The 19,678-nt window shown below is 39.3% G+C and overlaps 1 protein-coding gene across 8 annotated transcripts in view; it reads right to left on the bottom strand.

Annotated features, from left to right (window-relative positions):
- Positions 1–2,529, bottom strand: part of ZBTB34 (zinc finger and BTB domain containing 34) — a 57,608-nt gene extending 55,079 nt beyond the window's left edge. For 3 of the 8 annotated variants that reach the window (XR_008915280.1, XM_016426205.2, XM_007474662.3), the window contains exon 1: positions 2,375–2,529. The gene's annotated coding sequence lies outside the window, so the exon portion shown is untranslated. The other 5 variants (XM_056812167.1, XM_056812169.1, XM_056812166.1 and 2 more) reach the window with 4 other exon arrangements.
- Positions 2,530–19,678: the final 17,149 nt, after the last annotated feature.

Here is a 19,678-nt window from a genome sequence, read left to right as displayed (position 1 = left end):
TTTGTTCCTGTGTGCAGAGAACTACACTGGGCTTTGGAAGGAAACAAATGAAGGTTTGTTGATGGCCCAAGTAGGACTTTGGCAAATACTTGCTAATTAACTATAGAAACCCTGGCATTGTTTTAAAGGTGAGATTAAGGAGTAGGTTATATAAACAAAGTAGGTCAGAATAAGATAGGTTACACATATAAAGATTTCTAAGCAGCTGTTACAATAAGTTAGATGTTAAATGACTGAATATGGACTAGGGTTTATGACAACAAGCAAAAAGAAGGAATCATTTCTGCTTCCAAAAAGGACCTAACAGGATAAAAGGTGATGAAGGGGAAGGATGGACTAAAGGCAAGAAAAATTTTGTGTAGAAAATTTCTAATAACTTTTACAGTTTGTTTCAGAGCTGTCTTGGAACAAAGTACAGAAAAAGAGTAAAAATACCAAACTCTAGTAATCTAGAATTCTCTGATCTCAGAGAATTTTTTTGTGATTACTGCTGAGTCCACAGTACAACTGTCTTGAGTAAAATTACACAATTTTTCTTAACTGCACTATGTCAACCTCTGGCTTAAACTGCACTCATAACAGCCATTCTTTCAGGCACTGTATATACCCAAAGGGTAGGATTCACAATAAAATAAGACTCATACCAGGGGAAAAGTGATTATATTAAAGTTGTCATAAGGTACACCCAATCCTGGACAGATTTTACTCAGAGAGAATATGATTTTACGTTGTAAAAAGTATCAAGACATAATGGCCATCCTGGACAATTCTGCTAAAAGATGTAACATACTGACCTTCAGTACAGGCTGAGTCTGCAGGAATTAATATGTAATTGAAATGGGTCTTCCAGCCTTTCCAAACAAAGAATCACCATACCTCTAAGAAAACAGGAGATAGATGACTAGGATTATCTTCATTTCTGAGAATTACCTTATATCTGTGCCCTGGGCCAGGAGTAAACATCATCTCTACAAGTGACAAAGATGAGACTGCTAGTAACCAATATATCATCCTGATCTCTGCATATATCTGGCAGTGAAAGGAAGAAAGGAAAAGAGGGATTGCAAATACATTATAGCATTGGTTTTCAGAAGGGATTTTAGAAGAACCTAAAATTATAACCACAAAAACCCCTGTGTCATTTGAGAACTCTTGTTCAGGGTACAGTAAGAACAATTAGCCACCCAGTCTACTTTCAAAGATATGTCAATAAAGGGGGGGGGGGTTCAGGGGGACATGGTATAGTAGAAAAAATACTGTACTTATAGTCAGAAGACCTGGATTTGAGTGGTAATTCTGATCCATTAGTAAGTCACTTCCTCAGTTTCTTCATCTGTAATAATAAGGGATGGAACAAGAACTCAAAAGTCCCTTTCATAAAGGTCCATGATCCTATGGATTAATTTCCAAAGTAAGGCTACAGATTTCAAAGGGGGAGGAGAAGACTGCTGAATTTTCCCTTTCAATGTAAACAGCTGCCTACTTGGGTAACTTCCTGGCCACCTTGAACAAACTAGCCATCAAAGCTAACTTACATCTCTAGTCAAAGAAGCCAACTGAGTTCAGTGAACTGCCTGCCATATCAGTTGCCAGTATTTTTAGATTCTACCTCCACAACATCTCGAGCCCACCGTTCAGTAATAATGGTTGTCATAATTTCTTTGGTTTCTCCACCCAAAATGTCAACTCTATGCCTAAAGCACAAGACAGACTCTGAAGATTCCTTGCTCAAGAACACGAAGTAGCCTCTGGGATAAACACCCCAAGGCTCTCCACAATCTGGCCTCAACTAGCCCTTTCTGACTTATTTTACACATCACTCCCTTTCTCCCATTTAGGTTCCAACCAAACGAGTCTCCTCTTACTCTCTTGCAAGGGATTCATCTCCTGCTTCCGCACATTTGCACAAACAACAGGTCCCTCTCTTCGTCTCCACCTTTCGTCATCTTCCCCGTTCTCCAGGGTTCAGCCAGGTGCCACCTCCTCCGAGTAGTCTTCCCTGGCCCTCTAGGTTCAAAGTCTTGGTACTCTCCATCTCTGCTCCGCTCTCAACCATCACTCCCTACCTAGGTATTCGAGCTTCGGCCGAGCAAAGGCGCCTACTCTTCCTCATTCTCCTTGCCCTGAGGACCGCTGGGGCGGGCGAGGAAGTGGAGCAAAGTGGGGAAGCGGCTCGGGCCCAGTCCCCAACCCCACCCCTGGGGACGGACTAAGCCAGGACCCAAGCTCCGGGTGCACTTCGACGGGGGCGGACCCGGAACCCCAGTCAGCCAGTGCGGAGCCCCTGGGGGTCCTCGCCAGCCCGGGAGAGCCCAGCCAGGCCAGCGGCAGGGTCCGGGGCCGCTCCCGTCTCTCCGGGGCTCGCGGGGCTCACCTGGGCGCTGGCCTCTCACATCGCTTCCTCGGCTTCCACCTCCGCCAGGCCCGGGGCCCGTCCCAGTCGCTCCCGCCGCCGCCGCCGCCGCCGCCACCGCCGCCTCAGACCCGCGTCCACCCGGAAGCGCTTCCCCTGCGCCCCGCCCCCTCGGGCGCCACCGCTTCCGGCCGGAGGGTGGGGGCGGAACGCGAGGGAGCTCCCAAGGGGCCCCTAAAGCGCGCGCCCGCTCGGGCTTTTCGAAGCAAAACCCAGACCCCCCCCCCCCCGGCTGCCGACCCGTGGTAGTAAAGATAAGGAAACTGTATGGAGCCCTACAGAGGAGCAGGGTCTGGATTCGAAATGGTACGCAGCAGTTCTGGAGTCCTAGGACTGGTACTCTGCAGGTTGACTGCCCCAGAGGTCGGAAGTCTCCGAGGCTCCTTCCAGACCTGCTTCCCAGGCTCGGATAGCCCCGAAGGCACGAGCGGAACCTTCGGACTCAAGTTCAAGTTTTGTCTCATTCGCAGACCCGGTGGGGGCTTGGTCGAGCGCTGAGCTTCCTTATAACCTTCCCTTCCTTTGAAGGGCCCCAGCCTTAGCAGATCTTAGAAAGAGTAGGACAAAGTGCCCCTGGAGCCCTGCCAGGTCCCCGGGGGGCAGTTGCAGTAGAAAAGTGCCTGGACTTGGGTGCTCTCCATCTGGCCCCAGCGGCAGCATCCTTTCCTGCAGCAGTTACAGCAGTATTTCAGAGGGTCGTTTCATGTTCTTAATATCTTTTTCTTTTGCCAAAATTCAACACACGTGCAAAGTGCTTGGTAAGCGCTAGGGAGGCTATTAAATGTCAAGGATGTAAGATTTTCATTGGTATGAATACTCCCTTCTAAATCACCCCCTCCAACTTAAACAACGGACTTCCAAAGTTGTTGTGGCCAAAAAATAAAATAGTCAGTGTCCAAACTATCGACAAAAGTCTCTTGAACTTAACTAGGGCAACAGAAGGTACTTTATCACCAAACTCATGACTGAGTTCTTTCCAACTTGGTAGGAGTGCCAGAGGCTGAGGAGATGAAAAATTATAAGCAGTTTATCTAATGGTTGTGCATGGGAGGAGGAGGAGAAGTGTCCCTGGGAACTCGAAGATAAAGATAATACAGGGTGATAAGATGAAGATAATGTAGGGTGAGGTAAATAAAAGAGAAATGCAAAGAAAGTGCTGGGAGAATTTTAAGGAATTTGGGGTTAGGATTAATGAATGGAGCACTGGGCCTGCAGTCAGAAAGACATTCAGACCCAGGACATGTTGACCAATTGCCTCAGTTTCCTCATCTGTAAAATGGGAATAATAAGAGTACCTACCTTCCAGGGTTGTTTTGAGGATTAAATGAAATAATAACTAAAGCACTTGGCACAATGCTGGCCTATAGTAAATGCTATATAAATGTTAGCTATTATGAAAAAGAAGACTTCTGACTGAGGGGAGAAAGAAGGTGGGTAGTGGTAAAGAAGTAAAGTTTAAAGAAAGACTCCATGGCTTCCAAAAAAGGCTCCCTGAAATGAGCCCTGTGGAGAAAAAGTTCAACAGACAGAAATTCTTATTAAGAAAAGTTCAATTTCTTTATTTAATGCCTTTTACAATATGGCTGCCACTTTCTAATTTTGTGCCATACTATGGCCTCCTGTCAAACTGGGGTATCTGACAATCCTGGTACACGTGCTTGCTCTTTGTTCTCTGTACATGAGAAAGATCTGTACATTGATAGATTTTTCTCTTCCTTTGATTTCACAAAGCACTCTGCATTTCTATCTAATATACAAATATTGTGTAACATAGTTATCTGTAATTGTCTCTTCCTTACTAGACTATAAGCTCCATAAAGACTGGGCCTATGCCTTATCTAAATTGTGCAATAGAACTGTGCTCTGCACAGAGCAAATGCTTACTATATTTGAGATGAATTAAATGACAAGTTCCTTGGTCAGCAGAACTTCTGAAATCAATGAATAGCCTCACATCCTCCAACTCTTGTAACTCTAACACTGTATAAGCCTCCTCTCAGCTTTCCTTACCGGTATAGAAATGACAGGCATCTATATAGAAATGACAGGCATCCATAGAGAGAGCTAGTTTGTTACAGATGCAATAACAGTTGGGTAATAAGTAAAAACATAATTTTGGAGAATTCAACAATCCTGCTGTAGCCCCCAAGTCCTTCTAGGGCCAGTGGCAGAAGTGTAAACACTGACATAACATAAAACAAATCCACATATTGAATGTTTCTGAAAATGCATTTTTCATTCTGTACTTCTCATCTGTCACATCTTTTAAGAGGTGGGAATCATGCTTTATTATTGGTCTTCTAGAGTTTTGTATCTGATCAGAGTTCTTAAATTTTTCAAAATTGTTCTACTTTATAATGTTATACACCTTAGACAAATTGTACTCTTAGTTCTAATCACTTCATCCATTCATAAAGTCTTCCCATTTTTCTCTAAAACCACCCCTTTTGTTGTTTCTTATAGCACAATAATATTCTATTACATTCTCATGCCATGATTTGTTTATTCATTTCCTAACTGATGGGCACCCCTCTTCATCTGCAGCTTTACTACCAAAAATAAAGTTTTACACAGTTGTTTACCTCTTTCATTTATTTCTTTGAAGGATTAAGAATGAGTAAGATGGGCTATCTTGGAACTCTATAACCCTAAAGTACTGGATATAGACTCATGAGGACATACGTTTGAATTCTGGCTCTCCTGGTTAATACCTGTGTGACATTGAGTAGGTCTCTTCTTATTTCCTCTCTTACTTTTTTCTATTCTATAAAAGATATGATAGAACTAGTTAGACCTCTTAGGTGCCTGCTAGTTCTAAATTTCACAATCCTAAGAATTTTCCATTCTTGAAATCTTAAAATTCATCAGCAGAGAAGAGACAATAAGTGATATCTAGAGTTCACTTCCATTTCCATAACTTCATTTTCTGTTTAACTAAAGGGAATTTTCCTATCTCATTCCAATAAGCCTGGTTTAGTGGACTTGGAATCAAGAGCAGGAAGGGATCTTAGAACACAGAATAATAGAACTGAAAAGGGATCTTAAAAGATAGAATATTTATAATTTAGAACAGAAATGCTAGAAGGAATCCAAGAGATAGATTTGTCTAATTCTTTCATTTCATTTAGAAAGAAGACAAAGAGGTATGTTCAACTACCTTATTTCCATGCCCTAGTGTAAAGGGCCAAAAAAGCACACAATCCTAGCAATGATAATTCCCATATAACATAATATTTAAAGAAAACAAAGACTTTCTTTGATCCTGCTCCACATAAAAATCTTTCTTCAAAAAGAAAAGAACCCGACTCTGATACATGAACTGCAAACAGGGGGAAAGGAAATCTAAGTTCATTACCAAACTTAATACAATAGAAAAAAGACTAAATTTATTGGACAGAGAATCCTAGAATGTCATAGCTGGAAAGAGCCTCAGTCCTTGAGTATCTATAGTTCAATCCATACCTCAAAGGAAAATCTTTAAAGGGCATCCCTAATAAATATGATAGACTGCTTGAAGACTTGCAAGGATGGAAAGAACTCACCACTGGTTGAGGCAGCCCATACTATTCTCTTGCAAAGCATTAAATGTTAGGAAGATTTTTCTTTACATGAAACCTAAATCGGCTTCTCCTTTCAACTTCCACCCATTGATCTCAGTCATGTCCTTTGAGGTCAAGCAAAACCAGTCTAATCCCTATCCACAAAATGACTTCAAATACTTGAAAATAGTCATCATGGCACCTCCTGGGGCTTCTCTGAGTTAAATATTCCAAGTTCCTTCAACCAATCCTCTTATATTCTGATTTCTCTCTGAGAGTGTCCTCATCATCCTGGTTGGCCTCTCTGGACATTCTCTCATTAATCAACACCTTTCCAAAAATGTAGTATCAAGAACTGCACATAGTATAGATCTAGAGCTGGAAGGAACCAGAGGATTGTTTAATAGTTCCAGTCCTCTTATTGAACAATTGGAGAAAGGGGGCCTCAGAAAAATTAAGAGACTTACCAATAGTCATACAAATAACAAATAGCAATGTTTAGATTCAAATTTCAGTCCTGTGATGTTAAATTTGACACTCTGCAGTATTAGAATGGTTTGCCATTTCCTTCTCCAGCTCATTTTACAGATGAGGAAATTGAGATAAACAGGATTAAGTGATTTGCCCAGAGTCACATACTAGTATCTGAGGCCTGATTTGAACTCAGAATGATGAGCCATTATAACTCCAGGTCAGGTACTTTATCTACTGTGCCACCTATTCTTTTCATTATATTAGGTTATAGCCCAAGACAGCATTAACTTTTGGACTACCACATTACATTGTTGATGAGGCTTTGGCCTTGACCAAATGTGAATTCCAATTGACCTAAAAGTATCTAATGGTCATAGCCCAGTACAAGAACTTCCTGCTACCTACACTCTTAGTTCCCCGCTATCTGAGGTCATAGAAGCTGATTCCCTCACCTTTGAATCAAGGCCAATCTTTCTTTTTCCATCCTTTGATTAGCAAACTCTTTGCTTGTTGTTTCCCCTCTAAGGTTACTTTGTATCTACCCTCAGTGTCTTGAATACACAGATATATGTACACATCTAACCCACTGAAATATGAGTTTCTTGAGCTTTGTGGAAAATGGATGGATAGGAGGAAATCTAGATGTAGAGAGAAAATTCATCATTTTAAACTCTGAAATTCTCTTTTCTAATAATAACCTTCTACCATTCTATCTTTCCTTATAGCTCTCTTCTCCTAAACCCATTTTTCATCATCACTGCAACATCCCATCCCTCCTCAGCCTGTTCTCCTAATCTATTTCCTTTGCCTTGGCCTCACTTTCCACTCTATAGTCTTGACCCTACAGTTGCCCAGTTTAATTATACATTGTCCTCATTCTCTTTTGATTAACAATTTTTATCCCTGTGTAACCCCTATGATCCACCTCATTCAGTTCCTTCTGTTCTATGGAGCATCACTAAAAGGAAGGACTACAACTGCTTTGAACTACATATTCTTATTGTCAATTTTCAATTGGATTCTCATTGCTGTATAGCAATCCTTTTTCTTCTTTGGCTCTTTAGTCTGCTCTCCTTAGCAACTGTTTCAAATCTCTAACCCATGTAGTGTGCTTCCCCTCCCCTCCCACCAAGGAGGGTCATTCGCTTTCTAATTTGCTGAGGAAATAGAAGCTATTCATTGAGACCTTCCTTCACTCCCTCATTCTACACATCTCAACCCCCCTCTCGCCCCCGCAAATCTTAACCTTTACTTTTCCTTTGTTTCCATCTCTAAGAAAGAGGTAGTCTTTCCTTTTAGAAAGGCCTATCCCTTCTGTTGGTGCCCTTGATTCATCTCCCTCCACCTCCTCTAGGAATTTTCTCTAGAATGCTTTCTTCCCAATAGCTCATCTATCTCTTCTCATGTAGGATCTCTGTCTTGGTCCCTTTGTATTGGTCACTCCTTATACCTGGAATGCAGCCCCTCCATATGCTTCATAGAGTCCCTCTCCTCAAGATACATTTCAAGTGGTAAGCTAGGTGGCTCAATAGATAGAGAGCCAAACCTATAGACTGGAGGTCCTGGGTTCAAATGTGAGTTCAGACACTTTCTAGCTGTGTGACACTGAACAAGTCACTTAAGCCCAATTGCCTCACTTTTATTGTTCTTCTGCCTTGGAACCAATATGCAATATTGATTTTGAGATGGAAGGTAAGGGTTTTTAAAAAGTATAGTTCAGTCACCAGCTTCTACATGAAGCCTTTCTTGATCCCAAACCCCCAACTACTAGCATTCTCATCACCAGAGTATCTTATCTTTAACTACTTTGTGTGTATTTGTTAACTATATGCTGCATACATTCTATGTGCACTTGTATTCTCCTCTATCAGAAAGTAAGCTCATTGCAAGAAAGGTTACTTTCATTCCCTATGCATGTAGTCACAATACCTGGCATATAGTAAGGAAAAGATATAATTATTGATCTTTATTCTTTCCTTTTCTACGGGGTTCTTTCTCGTTATTTACAAACATGTCCAAGTCTCTCTTTCTTCCTTAAAACAAACAAAAACCCCAACCTTTCTCTTTCCCCTCCTATCCACTCCAACTCTTCTCTTCTCCTTTTCATGGTCTAGCCTGCATATTGTCTGTTTGCTGCTTTCACTGTCATTTGCTAGATTCTCAGCCTCTTACAGTCTTCCAAATATACCCTCTTCTGAGCTCTCCATGGTTACCAACGATCTCAATTGCTAAATCCAATAGCCTTTTTTCAGTCCTCATCTCTTGACCTCTTTAAGCTTTAAACACTGATGACAATTTCATCCTTCTAGGAGCCCTCTTATCACTTGATTTCCATGATACAACTCTTCCCTGGTTCTCCTAACTACCTAACTGAACTATTTCAGTCTTCCATGCTTGTTACTATTAATTATTTTCTCTCCCTTATCATTAGTGGCCCTCAAGGCCACCCCAGCCTTTATTTTCTCATTTTACACACTCCATAGGGATCTCATCAGTTTCTGTAGGCTCAATTATCATCAACACACAAATAACTAACAAACCTACATAACCTTCCTTAATTTCCCTCCTGAACTCCAGTCTAATATAGCCAACTGCATGCTGGTATTTCTACCAGGATGTTCCACTGGCATCTTATATTCAACAGGCTCAAAACAAGAAATGATTACTTTCCCCATTCTCCCCCACTGCCCCCAAAAAACCTTCCCCATTTCTGGTGTGTGTGCTAATATCCTCCTAGTCAATTAGGTTCATATCTCAGTCTCCCTTGACTACTCCCTCCACCTCACTCACTATGTTAAACCTGCCATGATCCCTCACTTTTAATGCTTTTTCCCATTCCTCATTACTTTATATTTATCTATATATATAAATTTCCCAGTCAAATGCAAGCTCTTTGAGGTCAAGGGCCACTTTCATTTAAGTTTTTTTAAGCACAAAATTTTGCAAATAATAGATACTGAATAAATCTGTTTAATTGTTGGAAAAAATCAAAGGTAGGTTTTCCTTTAATAAGTTCAAGTTTCAAAAAGAAGCAGGAGGGATTGGGCTCAATAATTTCAAAAGACATTCTGTATTCTAACATGATTTCAAAAGACAGTTTTATGTTCTGTGAATATTGTCAGGCTTTGAAAACCTTAAAGCAAAGGCTAACTGTTACTATAGTATTAAAATCCCTTCTAGCTTAAACTTTCTATATTCTAAAAATCCTTTTTCCTCGTGATCTAATACCCCATGGTTCCAATTTCCTAAGTTTTAAGGTTCTCTCCAGCTCTGCAATTCCATAGTCTATTGTCCCTTCCACTTCTGACAGTTTATATTCAATAATACTTTCTTTACTCAAGGAAAAAGTCAGCAAACAGAACAAGTTTTCTACTTTGTAAAGTGGCATCTGAACTTTACTGAATGCAATTTTAGCATACCTAGAAAGGCAAAAGAAGTATTATAAATGGTTTAACCACAGGATCATTCAAATGTAGGCCTTCAAGACTCAAAGGTCGGCTTTCTATCCATGGTGTCTATTTTACAGAACTCTGAGAGTCTTGAAGGCTATGCCAGGTCATTCCATATCACCATGAGACCCCAGAGGACAGTGGAAAAAGTAAATCATACAAGGAAGCAGATAGGTGGCTCAGTGGATTGGGAGCCAAGACTAGAAACTGGAGGGTCCTGGGTTCAATTCTGGCCTCAGATACTTCCTAGCTGTGTGACCTTGGGCAAGTCATTTAATCCCCATTGCCAGCCCTTATTCTTTTGCCTTGGAATCAATACCCAATATTGATTCTAAGGTGGAAGAGAAGAGTTTTAAAAAAAAGGTAAATCACAGAGTTGTAGAATTTAGTACTTAGAGTAAGAGAGAGACACTAAGGATAAAGAGCTAGTCTTGGAGTCTTGAAGAGCTACATTCAAGTGCAGTTTCTGACAATGGTTGTGTCACTTTGAATGTATTATTTAACCTGAGCTTCTCAGGCAGCTCTCCAAGACAATAAGTTGCAAAAGAACTGCTAATCTACAAGGATGAGGGTTTCCTCACTTTGAGTTCACTACACTAATAAAATGACAGGTCCAGACCCTTCCTTCTCTTCACCAAAAAATGATTTCTGTAAAATAAAGTTAGCAATCATTTTGCTCTTCTGTCACAAAGTATTTTGAAGATGTGATTAAATTTTGCCTAATGCATGGCACAACTTCATATTAGGGGAAAGGGCAAAAAAATTTTTTCCTAAAAATAAGTTTTAAATGAAAACATTCTTCCCAATCACTCTAATGCCATGTGCTGGGTCTATAAGAACAAACAGACTGTTTATTCTTTCAAATAGAGAGAACTTTTCTGATTCTAATTCTAATTCTAAGAGAATCTCAGAGCCACAGGTTCTGAGTTTGTGTCACATCTAAAACCTGAGCCAGAGACCCTTTTCAAATATACCTGACAAGTGGCCACTTGACTTACTCTGATTTCTAGGGAGAGGAAATGATTCCCACCTGAGGCACTTTCCTTGTGGACAACTCTAGTTTTCCTTAGGAATTCGAGAATGATTGTTAATCTTGATAAAACTGGTATTTTTTGAAACCACTAAAAAGCATTTATTAAGCAACTACACATCTGAAACTGAATGTATCTGTTCTCAAGGAGTTCCCATTCTAATGGAGAAGATATGTATATCTATTTGTATATACAAGATGCATAGAGGGTGAACACAAGGTAACCTCAGATGTGAGATAGGGTAAGTCAATATCACTGGACCAAAGAGTATAGGGAAGTTGTGTGCAAGAAGACAGGGAGGCAGGGGCAAAGTTTGTGAAGAGCTTTAAACACCAAACATGAGAAGTTTGTACTTGCTCCTAGTGGTACTAGGGAGCCATTCGAATTTACTAAGTAGGAGGTAACAGTCAGACCTGAGCTTCAAGAAAATCACTTTGATGGGTGTGAGATGGATGGACTGAAATAGGGAAGAGACTTGTTGGAGGTCTCCAGGGATTCTGGTCTATCTAGACTATTGCAATAATCCAGGTGGGAGGTGATGAACTAGAGTATCGGCTGTAAGAGTGAAGAGAAGGGGCCAATGTGAGGAGTTATGGAGAAAGAAATGGTAAGATTTGGTCACTGACTGGATATGTCTAGTGAGTGAGAGTGAGGAGTGATGCAGGTCACTGAAGTTTCTAACAAGAGTAATTGAGAAGATAGTAATGACCTTGACAATGATAGCAAAGTTTAGAAAAGGGATGAGCAGGAGAGGAAAAATAAAGATATTTTAGCCATTATGAGTTTGGGGTACCTGTGGGAAATCCAATTCAAAATGTCCCAGAGGCAGTTTGTGACTTGGGCCCAAGTTCACGAGAGAAGTTAGGGCTGAATATAAAGATCTGTATAGTCATCTGCTTAGAGATAGATGATAATTGAACCCATGGGAATTGATTAGGTTATCTAGTGAAAGAGAATGCAAATAGGGCTCAGGATAGTATTCTGGAGTACACCACAGTTAGTTGGTATGACACAAATGAAGATCTAGCGATGCTGAGTTGGTCAGACAGTCAACTAGCATATGTGCCAGGCACTGTGCTAAGTCCTGAGGATACAAACTCAGGCAAAAAATAGCCTTTGTCCTTATGGAGGTCACAACTTAATGTGGAAAGCATGCAAGTATCTCTGTACAAACAAGATACATATGAGGTAAATTAAGGATAGTCTTGGAGGAAAGGCATTAAGATGAAGGACTTCTTTTAGAAGATAGTATTTTAACTGACACTTGAAGGAAAGTAAGGGAAGCCAGGAGGCAGAGATGAGGAGAATACTAAGTATGGGAAACAGACTGAAAATGTTAGAACTGGATTGAAAAGTACAAAAAGTATAAGAAAACCAGAAAGGGGAAAAGGGGCCAGGTTATAAATGGATTCAACAGCCAAATAGAGGGTTTTATATTTGACTCTGAAGTAACAGAGAGCCAATGGAGTTTATTGAATGGGGGACTAGGGAAGAGGGTAACAGGATAGAAAGAGCAGGAGAGAAGAATGTCACGTAAACTCAGAAAAGAAAGAGCATATTCAGGAGCAGAGGGTGGTCAACAGTATCAGATGCTAAACAGAGAACTAAGAAGTCCATTAGATTTAACACTTAAGAAATCATTGGTAACTTTGGAGGAAGCAATTTTTGTTAAAGAATGAGGCTGGAAGTCAGAATGTAGAGTTTTAGGAAGAGAATCAGACAAAGAGGAACTGAAAGTTTTCTTAATCAGTGTTAATTTATTTTACTAATTACAGAAAATATATAGCTCATTACCATATGCTTCAATTTTTCAAGGGGACAGAGAAGTGTGAAGCAGAAAACCAGAGCTGCTGTGGATGTGGGTATTGATTTTCCCATGGAGCTACTGATGAGTGACCTATTATACACTAAAGCTGGTCTATACTTTGTTTTGAAAGCAAACATTATGTTTCTTATCTTAAACTTGCAGAATCAGTTATGACAGTTGTATGAAAGCCAATGGGTTGGGTCTTGGTTGTTAATGTTTTCAAGAGTTTTACAAATGCTGCAACCATTCAATATATTGTAGAAAAACACAATATTTGAGGTTGAGGAAAGCTGGGTGCACATCCTGCTTGGATACTTCTCTGGATAAATGCAAATCACAAATCACAAAATAATAGCTAACAACAATGAACATTTATATAGTGCTTACTATGTGCAAGGTACTATGTAATCATCCCAATTTTATAGATCCTTAATTTTATAGATTATAGAGGAAACTGAGGCAAACTGAGGCTAAGTGACTTGTCCAAGATCACACAGCTATTAAGTGTCTGAGGCTGGATTTGAACTCAGGTTTCCCTTACTCTAAGCCCAGGGTTAGAGTACCTTGCTGCCCAATGATGGTTCAAGTCACAGAATAATGGAATTTCAGAGTTGGAAGGGACACAGAGGTCATTTTATCTCTTTGGGCTTCAGTTTTATCACCTGTAAAATTGAGAGTATAATGTATAGAACATTTGCCTCAGCAAGTCTGTTGTGGAGAAATCCACCTAGTAAACCTTAAAGTACCACAGGATAGAAAATACGGTTGTAATATTAGAGGGTAGTAGGAATGATGAATGGGAAGTAGGAATGGGGATTCTTAGCCCACAGAAATATATTATGGTATGATTTTCATCTCTAGGAAAGTATGGTATGAGTCAATGATGTAATCTAATAGGAAAAAGCTATCTGATTGCTTTAATTGAATCACAAAGTATAACAGGGAGATGATATCTCACTATCCTTTACTTACATCAGAACATATTGGTAGTATAGACAAACTAGAGTTCATTTAAAAAAAGTAAGGACTGGGGGGCAGCCAGGATGGTAAGGGAATTGGAGACCACACCATGCAAAGAATAGCTGAAGGAAAAAGGACAAGATAAGTGTCTTCAAAGATGTGAACAACTCTAACACAGAAGAGGGCTTTATTTTGTTCTGCTTGGTCCCAGAAGTCAAAACTACAAACCATTGATAAAGGTTGCAGGAAGGATTTCAAATCCATATAAAGAATACCTATTATAGGAGTCCTAACAAAGAGAGCTGTCCAAAAGGGAAAATGGGTTACTTCAAGGCAATCTAAGTTCTAGTACAGGCTACACTGCCACTTGTCAGGAAAGGTGGAGATCACTGCTCAGGATGGGGTTATACAAAGTTGCCTGTGAGATCCATTTCAACTTTGAGATGCAATTCTGTGATTCATAAGATCATAAATTTAGTGCTGTCAGAGGTCATACAGGTCATCCCTCTCATTTAACAAAGAAGGAAATTGAGACCAAGGGAAATTAAGGAACTTTCTCAAGTTCTCAAACATAACAAATGGCAGTCAAAATTTGAACTCAGGTCCTAACTCCACATGCAGTATTCTTTCCAAGCTACCAAAATATTGTGGCTCTGTTAATTGCCTAGATAATAAGAAGAGGTGGTTAACTCTTCATACATTTCAGTATTAAGTATTCTGGAGTTCCTGGTAAATTCTCCATATAAATGTGTAGGAATTCTTAGCCTAAGAAGAAATGTTCTTGTACACTTCCTGGTCTAACCAGTTTCACTTTCATTATCTGTTTGCCTAAGACTGGCAAATCAGTCTCAATGATGAATTCCATGGGGCTGAGTGCCCGTGCACATGGATGCATGCATGCACACCCACATTCCCTTCAACTTCAGACTTCTAACTTTGTTTCTTTCATGACTTAGGAAGGTTGTGCTGAAGCCAAAATAAACAGAACCCTTAACTGATTAGAACAATAATAGTTTACGTTTTTTATAAGATAAGCACCCTATGAGGTAGGTCATGTACAGATTATTGCCTCAATTTTACATAGGAAAATATTGAGAATCCAGGGGGTGATACGTAACTGACCCAAGGACACTCAGGTAGTAAATAACAGAGCTACAGATCTTTGGGCTCTACATCTAGAACTTTACACCACAGATACCTCCTCACACATGATTAACTTTTCCTGATCCTCATTTCCTTATTTGAAAAATGAGAGAGTTGGATTAGATCAAGGGTCTTTAACCTTTTGGGGGGTCATGCATGGACTCCTTGTGCAGTCTGGTGAAACCTATGGATCCCACTCCTCAAAAAACTGTTTTCAAATGTACAACAAAAAATGCAAGAGATTACAATGTAAGCTAATCGTTTAAAAAATAATTAAAATTCTTTGTTTATACACCCCAGGTTAATAAACCCTGGATAAGATGATCTCTTGGGTCTCTTTAAGAAGATCTTTCAGATCCCTTCTTGCTCTGGCATTCAGTGTGAATCAATTATTCTGATTGTGGGAGTGGAGATTCACGAGCTTTTCCTCTTATCATAATAAATCAATATTTGTTGAGCATCCATTATGTATGTAGAACTGTGTTAGGTAATGAATAATTTTAAGGCAGTCTAAATGGCAAATACACAGATTACACATAACACCAGGTTTAACAAGAGTGATTTTCCTTATGCTGGGGTTATTTGGCTATTGAGGCACTCAACCAGGATGATTTTATGACATTGATTTTTATAGAATTGTAGAATGTAAGGGCCAGAAGAGGCATTGAAGATCTAGTTCAATTCTTTTTTTTAGAGTGGTAGGTCCAGAGAAAAGCAGTGACTTGTACAAAATCACACAGTAAATAATGGGCTTGACTAAGAAAACGGATTCATTTTACTTCACAGCTATTTCTTAGAGGGATGGGGATTGCTTTGATAGGCACTTAATACCTAGGTGAAATACTAGGGGAATCCAAAGTATAGTAAGTACACTTGTAGTTGATTTTTGAGTAACATTGAACAGGGGCTATAAAAATACACCTCTTACCAAAAAGTGAGTAAATATTGAAAGCCAAGATTGAAAAATCTTATTTATGGAATTAAAGTAAATGTATGCTTCCACAGAAGTCATTTAACTCCTATGAGCCCATTTCTTCATCTGCAAGATGTGGACAATAATCCATGTATTAACAACTTCATAGGACGGTGGTAAGGAAAGTGATTTGTACACTATGTTACATACAGATGGGCTTTCCTCTATTATCTCACTAGGGCATGATGATGACCTTACATTCTCAAAGGCTATGTGAGTGGAATATAAATTCTGGCAGATCCTATCACCAAGCTGAGAGATTTTAAAGATGAGCCTATTGACAGACTCCATCCTTTGGAAACGAGTCCAACTGCTGAGAAACTCTTCACTAGATGAGCCTGCACTATAAAAATCCTAAATTTTTTTGAAGTGTTTAAGATAGGAAAAATTTAGCTATATATTTGAATTGTGCTGAACTACAAGGAGCAGGGTAAGGCAGGAGTTATAATCAGAGAATATTAAAGACTAACAAATAACAAGGACATGGTTTTTGAGGAAGAATTCTCTTCACATTTGGCCATGGCAACAAGAAGTTCACCCAAAAGCCAGCAAGCAACAAATAGGAAAATCCTGATTAGTAAAATTCTTAATCTGAATGGATATTGATTAGTAAGTAGCAAGGAGTCAATAAACTAAGCGACAAAGAGGAAATTCATGACTAAGAACTCTGCTCTTCACATACCATTACATTGGTTTCAAAGTCTCTTACAAAGTTGGTGGTTAAACATTGCCTACAGTACTTTATTCAAAGCTTTAACCAATTATGTGAAAACAGCAACAATTGCTGTGAAGGCAAAATCCTATGATTCCTGTAGAATTCAGTCCCCCGCAGGACTTCCACAATAGTTTCAGAAATTTCTTCAATAAGAGGCTAAGCTGAGGTCTGTGAACTTGTGTTTTGTTTTTAATATTTTAATAACTATTTCAACATAATTGATTCCTTTGTAAATTGTAGCAACTTCTTCAAAAGTTTTTTTTTTTTATTGTATGAATTAGGGTGATTGAAGGATATGAACAAAAGGCAGAGAAGATGGGAAGGCAAAAATGAATGTGATCTGGACCACTGGACAGAGATCCCATATTGATGAAACCTATTGAAATCTATTAAATATTGAAACATGTATTTTATTTTATAAATATTATATCTAATCAGTTTTAGGGAATAAATGGAAAAGTGTATTGAAATGGTATAATGGAAAAAAGCACAGCATTGAAGAGTCTGGAAACTCTTGGCTCAGATACATATATCATCTGTGTGATCCTGAACATTTCGACAAACATTAAATAAAAATTAAATGCAAGGAATTGAGCAAGACACTAGGGATAAAAAGACATTATATTGGGGGAATAGATTCCGTTTCACACATAGAAAGCAGATGGAGTAGAAATAGGAGCAAAAGGGAAATTGAGTATGGTACTATGGGAATATCTGAAAGCACACTAATGCCTAGCAAAAGTAAAGTACAGTGGACAGAGAAGGGTTTATAAAATCCAGGGCAATTAAGCTGGGGCTTGAAGTAATAACTGGAATCTTAAAGGTAGAAGTGAGTAGGTAACCTATTCTAGGCATGGGGGACAGCCTCTGTGAATGAACAGAGGCAAAACCTTTTGGTAGAATGATGAGATTCAGGAACAGTTGATAATCCATCTGGGTTGAAACAAGGTGTATAATGGGGAGTAATGAGTGGAAAGGTAGACTGGAACCTGATTGTGAACAAGGAGTCACTGAAGGTTTTTGAGCCGGGGCATGACATAATCAAAACTATGCATCAGAAAAATTGGGGGAGTGGCTATATAAAGGTAGATTAGAAAAGGTGAGAGATGGTATTGAAAGAAGAGAGAACAAGTAAGAGTTATTCCAAAAATCTAACTGATTCCAAAAAAAGGGTAATGTTGAAGGCCTTTACTAGGGGGTTGGCCGCATGGATATAAAAGGAGTCACAAGAGATGCTGTGAAGAAAGAATTGAAAGGCCTTGGCAAATGATCATAGATGACAGGCCTGTAGTATCCGTAATAGAGTTCCAGAAAAGATGATGAATTTGGTTTGGGCAAAATTTCGTTCGAGCTGTCAATGAGACAACCAGCAGAAGATGTACAACAGGCAGTAGAATTCCAGTTGAAAAGGAGTTTAAAAGAAAAGTTAAAACTGGTTATACAGATGAGTCATTTATGTAGAAATAATAACTGCACTTAGTAGAGCTGATGAAATCACTAAGGAAAAGAATGTAGAGATGAGAAGAAGGTTGAAGACAGACCTGAGGGACACTCAGACCAGCAAAGGAGATTTGGAACAAATAACAAGACTACTAAGAGAACCAAAAGAAAGTTGTGACATGGAAAGGTAATGGATGAGAAAAATATCTAGGAGGAGCTGGTGGTTAAGTATTGAAAACTATAGAAAGGTCAAAGTTAATAAAGAATGTGAAAATATCATCAGGTTTAGAAATCAAATTATAAGAGGTGTGAAAAGGAACAGGTGAGGAAGTAGAGGCAAAAACTTCTTATGCAATGAGCAATGAAAGAGAGAAAAGAGATGGAATGACACTTCAAGGGGGCAGCAAGGTCAAGTGAAAGTTTTTTTTTTTTAAGACAAAAGAGACTTGGTATATGCACAGGCAAGGAGACAGTAAATAGGGTATGAATATGAGGCAAGTCACTTTCTTTCTCTTGCTCTATTTCCTCATCCATAAAATGAGGTTGTTAGATTAGGTCAGGGGGTAAGCAAACTGCAGCTTGAGGAGCCATATCCAGCCAGCTGCCTGTTTTTGTTCAGCCCATTAGTTAAGAATAGTTTTTACATGTTTAAATACTGGTGGCAGGCTGGCTTTGGTCTGCTAAATCCTGGATTAGATTATTTCTAAGATCCATTTCCACTCCCAACCTATGGCCCTAAGATTCAATTTTGACATTTACTAGTTTAACTCTTTGAAACTCTTCACCATAATAAAATAAGAATATTTGCACAAATCATACATCTCACAAGATTGTTTTAAAGAAACCATTCAGGAAACCTTAAAAGTACTACAGAAATGCAAATGATACCTGTTTTATGAGATTCATTCTACTTGTAGCTATTTTGCAACTAGATATTATTATACTGCCTTTTAAATTTTGGCTGAAATACTTCCAAGGTAAACTCCAAGGTATTGTTCCCATTATTGCAGCCAATTTCAACTTCCCATTACAAAGTAGGGTTCCATGAGTATTGGGTACAAGAAAATCCACCCCATTGGGTAGCCAACTTCCTGGTGATGAGCCTCTTTGTATTTAGTTTGGCCAAGTTACTCATGATCTCTTAATTGCAAAATCCAATGGCCTTTTCTGAATCCTTATCCTTCTTGATTTCTCTGCAGCCTTTGTTACTGTCAATCACCCTCTTCCTAGTTCTCTTTTCTATGACTTGTCCTTCTCAGTCTCCTTTACTAGATCTTCATTAAGATCATGCCTGCTAACCATGGGTGTTCTCTTCTGGGTTCTTTTCTCTTCCTTTATACCACTCTACTTGGTGATCTCATTGGCTCCCATAGATTTAATTATCATCTTTGCTGATGATTCTCAAATTTACTTATCTAAACCTAACCTATCTGCTGAATTTGTATCTCCAAATGCCTATTAGAATCTCAAACGGTAGATCAATTCTGTGGATGTCTTAAACTCACCATGTCCAAAACTGAACTCTACCTTTCTTCTTAAACCCTACCCCCTTTCCAAATTTCCAACTATTGAGGGCACCGCTACCCTCCCTGTTCTCCAGGCTTATAATCCAGGCATCATCTCTCTCTCAATTCCATATTCAATCTGCTGTAAAGACCTACTGATTTCACCTTTGTAACATCTCTAGAATTTACCCACTTCTCTCATCTGATGCTACTACCACCCCTGGAGCAG

The sequence above is a fragment of the Monodelphis domestica genome, chromosome 1 (genome assembly GCF_027887165.1).
Source record: "Monodelphis domestica isolate mMonDom1 chromosome 1, mMonDom1.pri, whole genome shotgun sequence".
Taxonomy (NCBI): Eukaryota; Metazoa; Chordata; class Mammalia; order Didelphimorphia; family Didelphidae; genus Monodelphis; species Monodelphis domestica.
This window is presented reverse-complemented; position numbering and strand designations above follow the sequence as displayed.